The sequence below is a fragment of the Camelus ferus genome, chromosome 13 (genome assembly GCF_009834535.1).
Source record: "Camelus ferus isolate YT-003-E chromosome 13, BCGSAC_Cfer_1.0, whole genome shotgun sequence".
Classification (NCBI taxonomy): Eukaryota; Metazoa; Chordata; class Mammalia; order Artiodactyla; family Camelidae; genus Camelus; species Camelus ferus.
Genome location: NC_045708.1, coordinates 36,461,813 through 36,474,688, shown reverse-complemented (window position 1 = coordinate 36,474,688; position 12,876 = coordinate 36,461,813). Strand labels below are relative to the sequence as shown.

Below are 12,876 nucleotides of genomic sequence, written 5' to 3'. Positions count from 1 at the left end.
GTTTAATTTTAGCGATGGAATCCTTTTGCAGAGAAAAGCTTTAGCAAAACTCTATTATGTAAAAAATAGTCAATAATGGCACTTCTCTGTTTGAAGGGGAGGAACTGGAGTTGGAGGGAAGAGAATGAGTTACTGGAGCTCTAAGTTCTCCCATGGCTAAAGAAGGCATATCTTTGAGAAAAATTCATTGGGCTCTGCAGAATACAGCTTGAAAAATGCTGATAGAAAACTTTTATTAAGATTTTCTCTCTATTTGGAACAGAGGGTCTTATTCTTTTCTCAGTTTTCACAGTGAAACTCATTACATTTATAGAACAATCAAATGATTTTAGTATTTAATTATATATTACATTATTATTGCTTGATGAAGCAACCTGATCTAAAGTGAATTATTATGCTAGGGATAGAGTAAAAATTTTTATGAGGATAGTATCATTCCAGAACTGTGTTTAAGTTATTCTTAGATTTTCAGTTTTTTGCCCTTCTTCTTCTTTTTTTTAATACAACTTGGTGTCCCTAAACTTTGAATATTGTCCGACTATTCCCCCACCACCTACCAAATACATTTTTTATTATTATGTAGTGGAAGGAAAAAAGTCCTGTTTTTTTTTTACTACACTACCCATAGAATGCTTCTGGTCACCAAATATAGGACACTCCCCCACCCCAACCCCCATCCCCAAACACACACACCAGGCAATTCTTCAACACCAGCTGGATGTTCTACAATTTAAATGTATTCTGATACTACCTACCTGGAGATAGCACTAGATTCTACAGGTTCAGGGCTCAATCCCACAAGACTCCACCCACGTCAGACCTAATTGCAAGTCTGCGTTGTTACTTGTGCTTCTGACTAACTGGCTATAAATTGGAGGTTCCCACAACCCCTTTCTTGGTTTGATAATTTGTGAAAATGGCTCACAAAACTCAGAAAAGTACTCCACTTACTATTACCTATTTATTATAAAGTACCTTTTAAAGGATATGAATGAACAGCCTCAGATGAAGAGATATATAGGATGAGATCTGAAAGGGTCCTGAGCACAGGAGTGCCTGTGATGTTTGGGCTGTGCAACCCTCCCAGCACATAGATGCATTCTTGTTTACCAACCTGGAAGCTGTCCAGAGCTCTTCAGCTAGGATTTTTTATAGAGGCCCACCACAAAGGCATGATTGATTAAATCATCAGCGGTTAGTAATTAGCTCAACCTCCAGTTCCTGTCTCCTCCCCAGAGGTGGTGGGGGTTGGGAGACTGAAAATTCCAGCTCTGTAATCCCCTGGTAGCCAGCCCCTAATCAGAGGAGTTTTCTAAATATCATCTCTTTAACAAACCCTATTGTGTTTGAAAGGGACTCCTCCCTTCTTTTACCTTTATCAATCTTATCATTTAGAAAATTTCAAGAATTTTAGAAGCTCTATGTGAGGAATAAGACCAAAGGTATATTTCTTAGCAGTCATACCACCATAGGTGGCTAGTAGCAAAAAGAAAAAGAAATTTGGCTTTACCAAAGTAGAAATCACTGAACTGAGAAAAGTTAAATCTAATATAAATGTATCTGATAGTCTGTTAGTGGTTTGTTTTAGGTTAAGAATTTAAAGATTTCTTGAGTTGCTCTTTATCTTCTATGTTCAGATCATATATTAATGGGAAGTTGAATGAGTGTACTATTACGAACAGCCAAGTAGTACTTGTAGTCTTCATGTTTCTAGTAATGTTGATATAAATATCAGATGACATTATAGATACGGGTCCTGTGGCTAGTCAGGCAGAACATTATTTTGTAGATTGGTTAACAGAGTGTAATCACTGTCATTCAGTATATAATCCACATAATTATAAGTAGATAAGAGATATCATTGGTTATAATCTATGACTTTCCAGTAGCATGATTAAATGGATTTATCAAAATATCTCCCTGGGCTAATAGAAGTGTTCTTCATTGCCTTGTGGCTGACCTTAGTTTGATTGCCAATTGCTCAGTCCCTAGGCAGGCAGGGACCTACAGTGCTTCTGAAATGCAGTGTTTATTGGAGAGTAAGTACTTTATGTAGCACTAAAGTAGTCTTCCCTAGTTGGCTTTATGGATTTTTACCAACTTATAATGATGCTTTTTCCTGTGTTGTAACAATAAGAAAGAAAAATTCAAAGCCAAATAAAAGACATAAAGCACAGCATATCTGGGTGGTGGAAGGAGGGGCAATTTGAGGCTCCTGCTAATGAAAAAGTTAAATTAATATACATTTTATTAAAATCTAACTCAAAAGCCAAGGTATATTTATGTGTATTAATCTAAGATATCTTTTTTTGGTGTGATGTGTATCTTAAATGCTGATTTCATTGGGAACAATTTGTAAAAACAAAATCCATACAGAACCTTAAAAGCTAATGGTAATAATTATTTTAACTTGTGGTATTCGTTTTGTGTTTTATCAAATACAAATAATTTTTTGACATCATAACTATACAGTGGAATCCAAAAGTAATTTCCTGTTGAGTTTTATCGCACATCATGTTGTCAAATATGGTAGACCAATAAAATTGCTCTTCACAGAACTCCATAATGAATCAAATTGATTTTTTTTGCCAAGTTTTGTTATAATTGGTGGATGCATAGAAATCTTACTTGTAATTTGTAACCTAATTTATAATCTAAAAAGGAGAAAATAAAAGGTTATTTTTATTCTTAGTGTTATATTTGAGAATTGGCAAATGAATACAAGAGCTCTGAAATTGGTAGAGGAAAATAGGAAAGTTTGTGTACATATTACCCTACCCGCATCCGTTTCGTCATCTCAGACTTAGGGTTTTTTAAAGGTATATTTTATTTAGGTGGTTAGCTTGATATTTAATTGGCTTTATTGTTTTATTTCTCTGACATGAGTTAGTGGATGTTGGAAGATGGAGGGGAGGTGGAAAATAAACTACCTGGTAGTTAATTGCAGTGCAGCACTATGACATGGTCCTGCTGCTGGATTCCACCATTCCAATTCCAATGCTTTGGCAAATATTAGGTTCTTTCTTTACAGAGTATCAGTCTTCTCTCAGTGGACTGGACAGCACTGGTGTTATAGTGTCACTCCTAAACAAAATTTATTGTAACCAAATCAGGAAAATAATATGATTATAGTCTATTTCTCCATAAAAAGATATCAAGGTCAAATAAGAAAAATCCTGGATCTCAGTCTCAGCTCGGCTAGAGCCTTAAATTTTTCATTTATAAAATAGGAAGGATTGTTTTTAGTTGCCACAGTATTTGTAAAAATTCAGTAAGCAGGAGTGGTACATTATATTTGAAAGCACAAATTACCAAACATAGTAATTAAAATCATTTATTTGTGCTAATAAATACCAGTAATAATCTTTTTCATTCAACTCTCACTTGATTCTTCTAACAATTCTGCAAGAATACAGGTTGACTTTGATACGTCTGTTTTGTAAATGAGGAAATTGAGGCGTTTAGAAGAGTTTTGTGAACTGTTCAAGGTCATGAGTAAATACTTCTGATACTGAAGTCTCCGTCTGACTATCTACTACAGCTTTCACATTCTTGACAGAAATATACAGTTTTATTCCAAAGATGCCTTCTTTTTTGGAAGCTGTTCCCTGGAAAGAGATTTTAAAAAGAAAAATCTTGTAGTTTGTCTCTGTATACTTTTTGAAGAGCTTTTATATACGTTATTTTATTTACTATAATTCTTCTCAAGAATATTAATGAAATTTCAGTGTGTGAATGAACTTTTAGTTATAGTATACTATTAATCTTTTAGTAAAACGTAGATATGCAATAATATTCTCTTAAGTTGTTTATTGATAAACCATTTCATTCTCAGGGTTTAGTGAGAGCTATATCTTATACCAAGTCCTATAAAATTTTTTTTTCTTAACTTAATTTTACTGCCACTAGGGGGTGCCTGGCAATTGAGTCTTATTTTGTATTTACAATTCTTTTTAAAGCCTAAGAGCAGCAAAATTACAATAGAAGTGTCCATAACAGAATTATATTTAAAATTATTTTAAAATAAATTGTGTTTTTCAGAAAACAAAATATCAGGCCTTTTGAAAATTTAAGAGCAAACTCTTTAAGAATAATCTTTATAAGAGTTGGAAAGAATTTAAAAACCTTTATAAATAAATCAATTTCACTAATTAATTGAAAGGTGATACAGCACAACTTCAGATTATACTGTAAACCACAGTAAAATTAGAAGGGAGGAAGGACTGTTAATTATTCCTGTTTCATACTACTATAGGAAAGATTCAATCCACAGAAGATTTATTGATTACCTACTAGATAAAAATAAGCTCTGTCCTCTAATAGCTTATAATTGACCCATTAAAGGTAAGGTATTGGGCTTTTTCTTAATTCATCTCTTTGTAGAAAATTTCCAGCACTCTTCTTTGGTGTTCTGTCTACCACCCAGTAAGCTCCTCTTTTCTTCATCTGCTCTATATAGGCTAATGTTCCCCAGAGTTCTGTTTTCAGCAGTCCCTCTTACTGTACCTTCTCTCAGACATCTACTCTCAAACCTTCAATTTCCAAATATGTATAGATGACAGATCTCTGTTTATAAACACATGTGTCCTAGTTGCCAGTGGAGCTTTTCACTGGTATGTGTCCCGTATGTAATTCAATGATGTGTCTAGAACTGAGACAGTCCTGAGAAATCTGTACTACTGCCTATGTTTTTGTCTTAAATGTACAATGGTATAAAATACTATAGTGTATTCCAAGTAGGATGATGATTATTTAAAAGGCCATTGAGTTTGACATATAAATAACTGATGAATTTATTGAGATCATTTTTGGTAGAAAAATGAGAAAAGCAGGTTGTAGTAGATTTTAAAGGATAAGTGAAAAATGAGGACTTGGAGTTACTCTTATATTCAGAAAATTCAAGTGTGAAGGGAAGGAGGAGTTTAGTGGGGAGTAAGGTCAAGAGACTGGAGAATTATTAGAAGTATGAGGAGAAAAAGACAGCAAATAGGACAAATTTGAAAAAGTGGAACCAAAAAGAGCTGGTTGCCAAAAAGGATGTGGCATTATCTTAGCTTGAGTGGCAACAACAAAATGTCATACACTGGGTGGCTTGAAAAACAGACATTTATTTCTCATAGTTCTTGATGGTGGACAGTCCAAAATCAAAGTTCTAGTGAAGTTTGCTTTCTGGTGAGAGCTCTCTTCCTGGCTTGCAGACAGCTACCTTCTCATTGTGTCCTCATGTGTCAGAAAGAGAAGGTCTGGGAGATAGTTAGGGAGAGAGAGAGAAAAAAAAGGGGGAAGCAGGGAGGGAGGGAGAGAAGGTGCTGTGCAAGCACAATCAAGTGCTAGAATGCCCTGGTCTCTCTTCCTTTTCTTATAAAGACACCAATCCTATTGGATTAGGGCCCCGTTCTTATGACTTCAGTTAATCTTAATTAACTTCTTGAAGACTGTCTCCAAATACAGTCATATTGGGGATTAGGGCTTCAACATAAGAATTCCTGTGATGGGGGATGCAGTTCAGTTCATAGCAGAGAGGTAGGTGGAGCCCAGGAATTTTGAAATGAAGTTAACTAGTAGGTTTAGAAATAGTAGAAAAGATAGAAGAATTGAAGATTGGAGCAAATGGAGAACATTTCTGGGTTTTGAGTTTCAGAGGTGTTTTAGTAATAGTTGATGACAAAGTGCAAATTATAGGTAATACTGAGGTAGAAGGTAGGTAATAGTTACAAGAATAAGGATGTTAAGTATGAAATTAAAGTATTTGGTAAATGACAATGACACAAAGTGATCATTTATGAAGACAGGCTTTATATATATATATAAATAAAATATTACTAAGTCTTCACAGTAAAATATAAATAGGTGTTATTACCTATATTTTGCAGATAGGGAATCTGAGTTGGATTAGGTGATGACAGAGAGAGTAGTTATTGGGAATTTGTTTAGGTTCTTATTTGAAAAAAGCTAGAGATACTGATTAAATTAGTCTATTAGGAAAAAACCCCACAAACTTAGGTATAAATGTCATAATTAAAGGGGATAAATGCTAAAGAAGAATAACCTGCATACTTCCAGAAGAAATAAGAATAGTCAATTATATGTTGTTTACCAGAGAACTATCCCTTAAAGAAATTACACAAAATAGAGAAAATAAAGGGTACAGAAAGTGGTATTTGAGATACTCCAGCCAAATATTAATTTTTAAAATGTGGTCTAGCAATACTAATATTACGTAAAATTGAATTTAAGGCAAATAATATTGAGGAACAGCTTATCAAGAAGATAATAACAATTGTGAACTTGTGGGCACAAATCAGCAAAAACCGATGGAATTACAGGGAGAAATAGTTCAACTACAATCATATACAAACATTTTTCAGAAACTAATGAATTACCACAAATGACAAATGCTGGAGAGGCTGTGGAGAAAGGGGAACCCTCCTACACTGCTGGTGGGAATGCAGTTTGGTGCAGCCACTGTGGAAAATAGTATGGAGATTCCTCAAAAGACTAGGAATAGACTTACCATATGACCCAGGAATCCTGCTTCTGGGCTTATATCCAGAAGGAACCCTACTTCAGGATGACACCTGCACCCCAATGTTCATAGCAGCACTATTTACAATAGCCAAGACATGGAGATAGCCTAAATGTCCATCAACGGATGACTAGATAAAGAAGTTTTGTGGTATATTTATACAATGGAATACTACTCAGCCATAAAAACCGATAACACAACGCCATTTGCAGCAACATGGATGCTCCTGGAGAATGTCATTCTAAGTGAAGTAAGCCAGAAAGAGAAAGAAAAATACCATATGAGATTGCTCATATGTGGAATCTAAAAAAAAATAAAATAAATACAAAACAGAAACAGACTCATAGACATAGAATTCAAACTTGTGGTTGCCAAGGGGGCAGAGGGTGGGAAGGGATAGACAGGATTTCAAAATTGTAGAATAGATAAACAAGATTATACTGTATAGCACAGGGAAATATACACAAGATCGTATGGTAGCTCACAGAGAAAAAAGTGTGACAATGAATATATATATGTTCATGTATAACTGAAAAATTGTGCTCTATACTGGAATTTGACATAACATCGTAAAATGATTATAAATCAATAAAACAGTTAAAAAAAAACTAATGAATTGAGTGATTCATCTTTATAGGCTATATAAGATTTGAATAACCAAATTAAGCCAAATAGAATACATACGAAAATTTATCATGTACTAGAACACAAAGCCAGTATCAAAGAATCACTGTCATACTAACCACATTTTTCTGACCATTATGCAATAAAATTAGAAGTGAAGTAATATAAAAAGATATCTCTGAGATACTCCATATATTTGGATACTATAAATAATTTACTTCAAAATAATTTATGGGTAAAAATGAAATCATAATAGCAACCACTAGCTATTTAGAAGTTAACATAAGAAAGAGTGCTAGATACTAAAATTTTGAATATAGCAAAAGTGCTACTTAGAGGGAAATTTATAATATTTAAAACATTAACTAGAAGACAAGAAAGATGGGGAGAAAACAATTACATTGTATATTTAACTTAAGAAAATAGAGAAATTGGAAATATATACAAGATCTTGTGGTAGCTCACAGCAAAAAAAATGTGACAATGAATATATGTATGTTCATGTATAACTGAAAAATTGTGCTCTACACTGGAATTTGACACAACATTGTAAAATGACTATAACTCAATAAAAAATGTTTTAAAAAATTAAGTTAAAAATTTTTTAAAAAGAAAAAATAGAGAAATAACAATAGAGTAAGTTTGAAGAAAATAGAAGGAAAGAAAGTAATTAATAATAGATGTAATTAACAAGTAATAACTGCTTGAAAAATCAAACCAAGAGAAAATGAGAGTAAGCACAAATTATTAGGTATGAAAAAGGGGACAACTACAGATTCAGAAGAGATTTTTTAATTAATAAAAATTATTAAGTAAATTAATACTAAACAAATTAATAAATTATTTTAAAACAAAAATAAATATACATGAATAGTAATAAACATATCTTTATGGCAATAAAATCTGAAACTTAGTTGAAATAGAGAATTTTGTATGAAATACCAAGTACTAAAATGAATACAAGAAATAGATAACCTGAAAAAAGTAATAACCATTAAAGAAATTGAATTTGTTGTCAAAATTTTCATATGCCACTCCTTCCCCCTCCCCCACTCCAGAGAATTTCCCTAAAGGAATCTTATCAAATCTCCATGGAATAGATTATTCCAGTCATACATAGACTCTTCCAGAAGGACTATCTTATTTTATAATGTTCATGTAATCTTGATACCAAAACTAGAAAAAGGTAATATAAGAAAAAGTTGTGTGTAAATCTCACTTACAACCATAATAAATTAATAAATAATGATAATAAAAATGAGTGGGTAAACTTTGCTTTGCCCTCTCTCAGCCTTACTATTTAATGACCTCTTCTTTCTCCTGTCCTTATTTCACCACCTTCAAATGACACCTCTTCATGAATTCAGATGGCCTAAGATGTAAATGAACCAAAAAACGTAACTTGATTATGTTTCTCCCCTGCTCAAACCCCTCCATTAGAATAAAATTCAAGTACCTTACTATGACGTATAGAGGACTTATATAATCTTGTTCCTGACTTTCTCTGTAACTTGTATCATTCTCCTTCTGGCTCTTATCTTGCCAGCCACACTGGCCTCCCTGCTCTTCTTTTTTCTAAGTGTGCTAACGCTTCAGGGCATTTGCACTTTGCTATTCTCCTTCCCGGAACAATCTTCCACCAGTTATCAACTTGGCTCACTCCTTTATTCAGGCCTCTACTCAAATGTACATCCTCAGAGAGGCTTCTCTTGATACTCCTGGCTAAAAAAACCCTTTGCCATACTCTCTCCCTTTATCTTGCATTATCACTACAATGCATTATGTTAGTAATATTAGTAATATATTCATATTCATATTTGTTATCTGTCTTCTTCATCATACTGTAAAGCTACAAGAAATCAGGGACTTTTATTTGTTCACTGTTGTATCCTTAGGAGCTAAAAGAGTATCTGAAACATAGTAGAAAATTAGATTAAATAATTACATAAAATAATTAAAATTATTAGAAATATTGTGGAATGAATACTGTGAAGTAATACATTCCTAAGGATGTTTGCCTCCTAACAGAGACCAAAGCTAAGGTGTAAAGTTCTAATGGTGGGATATCAAGCATCATGCAGAATAGAGGTTAGATATTTGGGGAGCCAAAGATTTTACAGGTGTTCCATAAATATAATGAACTAGGCAATTTCTGCTTCTTGGCCAGAGCTTAACCTGTTTGTCCAGTGTTCCTTTTGCTTTTTCTCATCAAAGTATAGAGTAATGGAAGGAGCTCTGGCTTTATAGTCAGGCACACTTTTCATCCTATATCTGTCCACTACCAGATTTGTGGCCTCAGGCAACACTTTTCTTCTATGAGTCTTAGTTTCCCTTGTATTAATTCATGTATCCTCTCCCCAACCAGATCCTAAGCTGTAAAGAACAAAAACATTCTTCTTAAGCACCTCCCTCAGGAAAGTGCCATCTATGTAGAGGCCCTAATAAATGACATTTGTTGTAATGAATATGAAAATTTCATAAATATAGTTGGAGAAGGATTAGTATTTTTGGATTTGGCATTACTAATGATCACCTTGATAGAAAAGGACTGAATGGGTATCTTCATAATAAAAGACAGTCTTTCCAACTTGCTTTGGTCTTATTCTAGTAATTGATAAAAATGTCCAGCTCCGTTTTAGTTATATAGATTGTCTTCATTTTTACAACAGTGTGACCAAAAATAAGGTATGCCTGTGTGTAGTTATCCCTTTTGCAAGTAGTAATAGAGTGTTGCTGTTAAACTTTGACCTTCTTATACAGGGTGGATGGTTCCAGTTAATATTTCAGTGAATTCTAAGAGAGTGTTGTTGAGCTCTATTCATGACAGTCCAGCATATGGTCTTCTTGTGTGGCCTCTCGAGTTGTGAAGCTGCTTTTAACTCTGGCTTTGAATTAGTTTCTACTTGTACAAGCAGGAGTAAATTCAGGGTGCTAACTGAGACTCCTGTGATAATTGAGTAAACCACTGGTATTAAAATATGTCCTTGGAAAACTATTGGTGGGAAAGCAGGCAACAGTAGCCTTGAATTAAGCATGAGTAGGGTATTATATTTTCCAATGGATACTATGGAAGGAAACTGAGGAGTAGTGAGTCAAGATATCTCAGTACTAGCCCCAGCTCTCCCACAGAATCACTGTTTGAGTTTGGGCAGGCCATTTCTCTGCTCTGGGCCTCAGATGCCACCAGAAAATAAAGAGGTTCCATGATTGGAAAATAAAACTGCTTTGGTAGCCAGACAAGCACCCAGTGGAGCATGTGGATTAGACTTGGGTCCTAAGTGGGGTCTTTTATCTCTCACTCCAGATCTAAATCTTAGACCTACATGCTGAGGTGACCTATGAAAAGAGTTAAGACTGGTTTGTCAGAGCCTTAAGGACTGATGCAATAGGCCTGCCTCACCAACCTGGTCACAGCAGGAAACACAGCTTAGAGAGCTCATGGCAAGCCTTGTCTAGGGATATCTACAACAGAGGGTGAAAAGTGGAGGGGAATTTAGTGCATTAGGGCATAGGAGATGAAAGAGGAAGCTGCTGGTCTTGTCCCTGTCTTCTGAGAAACCTAACCAAGTACAGGGTGACCTTGTGAATAATTGTAATAGTCTCTTCTCTGGAAGAAGCAAGTTTAGAATGGGGAACAAATGCTGCAAGTGTTGTCATTAAAACTCTTCCTTTGTGAGAAGAAGCAGCCTGGGCAGAAAATCCGCCTATGAGCAGAGGCAGAAGCTTGAAGAAAAGCAAATGAAACATTCTTCTCCTGATCCTTGAGGTCTTTTCTAAGTTTCTGTGTTGGATATACTCTTCATTATATCCATTAAGCATGGTATAATAAGGTAAAAACTGAAATATTTCTCTTCTATCTCTGCTTCTTATAAATTGTCCAGCAGCTGTGGTAATAGGTGTCCATCTGTGCTCCTAGCCTTAGTCCCCGCTAAGAGGTGACACCTTCTGGGTGGTATGTGTACTGATACTCATACAGAGTTTACTTTGTTTGTTTGTTTGTTTTCTTTTACCCATCTCTCCCACCCTGTACTGAGACCATTCTAGGTACCTGTCCACCTCCATTACCCCAACTAAGAAAGATAACTGAGAAGTATTATGGAACTATTGTGGGATTCACTTATTACAAGGACATTCTAAAGATGCTTTCAGATAGCTCTCATCCTACTTCTGTTTTCCCAACACGTCACAATCTCTGCACAAATGTTAATCCTTAAAATGTTTTTTATTTTTGTCTATATCCTGCTATTTCTGTTTTTGGTATTCTCCCTTAATGCAAGAAGAGTCACATCCATGAGAGCTCTGACTTAGAACGAGAAGAAAACGCTAGGCTATCATCTTTAGAAGGAGTTAAAGCAGTCATCTAATCTAGTTCCCATTTCATGACTAGGGAACTGAGGTACAGAAAGGTAAATAGTCTTTTAGGCCTTAGCTTCTTCATTCAGACTGATTAGCATGATAATTTTTGCCTCTCAGGGCTTCAAAGAGGGGCAGCATGATGAAATAAGATAGCACCTCTGAGCATCAGACCTGGCATTGCAGTTGCTGAGCAGTTTCTCTTTCCCACATCACAGTTAGTTAATGAATGAGCCAAGACTTTGCTCTCATAGAGCTCTTAACTCCAGACCACTAATCAAAGTTCCTTTGAGCATTGCTCAAAAGGTCAGAGTCAATATGTTCCTCAACATAAAGTCTTATTTCAGTCTAGTTCATGTGTAAAGTAAACTAGGAACAGTGCCTGCTGGCCCATAGTAGATTTTCAGTAAATCCTTTAAATGAATGGATGAAGTGATGCATCTCCTTTAGAAAGAGATGAACAACTTCCAGTGGGGGACTCCTTTGGCTGTGTATTTTTATTCTCAAGCTAGGGAAAAAAAAATGAGTTTTAACCTCTGAATAATTTGCTGAAATGTCATTGGAAATGGTTGTTCTATGAGTGTGTCTTCATCATGCTAGCTTTTTATTGATCAATATTTGTGAGGTTTTAGCACTGTTGTAGAAAGAGAGACCTTAAATTGCCTATATGTGACAGTTTTCTGAAAACTTTATATATGCAAGTAAATGTTCTAAATGGATTGATAAATTTTTTCTTCCACTGTGTTTTTCAAAACAATTTTTTTTGTTGTTTCACAAAGGATGTTCATTTGTGAAAATGTTTTTCCAGTGTCGTAAGCAGTGCAGTGTTTGATAACAATTTGATATATCATTCTTAAAGTAACTAATCATTTCTCAAGAATAAATTACTCAATGTTTTAAGCACATTATTGTGATTACTATTCAACTTAAATTTAATTCTTGGGAGCATTATTATTAGAATTGTAAAAGTGAAATTAGGAAGTATTGGATTAGTAAATGTTTCTTAATAAGAGGCTACTGAAAAGTGGGTCATTTTAAGAAGAGGACATTCCCCTTAAGTTATGTATTCTGGGTGAAACAAGAAACTTGTCCCTAATTAAAACACTGATGGAGATCACAATACATCTAATTGGATTGATGTACCAAACCCATTTATATAGCTTACTGCCTATTGATAGGTCAGTGACTACTGAGATTAGCTTGTTAACATCACACTTTGATACAGAACTGCAGGTATTCTCCGTGGTTGATTTAATGGACAGTCAAAAACTTGGTCACTAATTTATGAAACAAAGATCAGTGTATCTGTAAATGTATTTTTTGTATCTTCATGGTTTGTCTAGATGGATAGAATTATGTTTTGACAGTTTTGC

General features: G+C 34.6%; 1 protein-coding gene across 2 annotated transcripts in view; it reads left to right on the top strand.

The window, feature by feature from the left end:
- FAF1 (Fas associated factor 1) overlaps positions 1 to 12,876 on the top strand; it is a 378,757-nt gene that overhangs the window by 134,234 nt on the left and 231,647 nt on the right. The gene's annotated exons all lie outside the window — the stretch shown is intronic.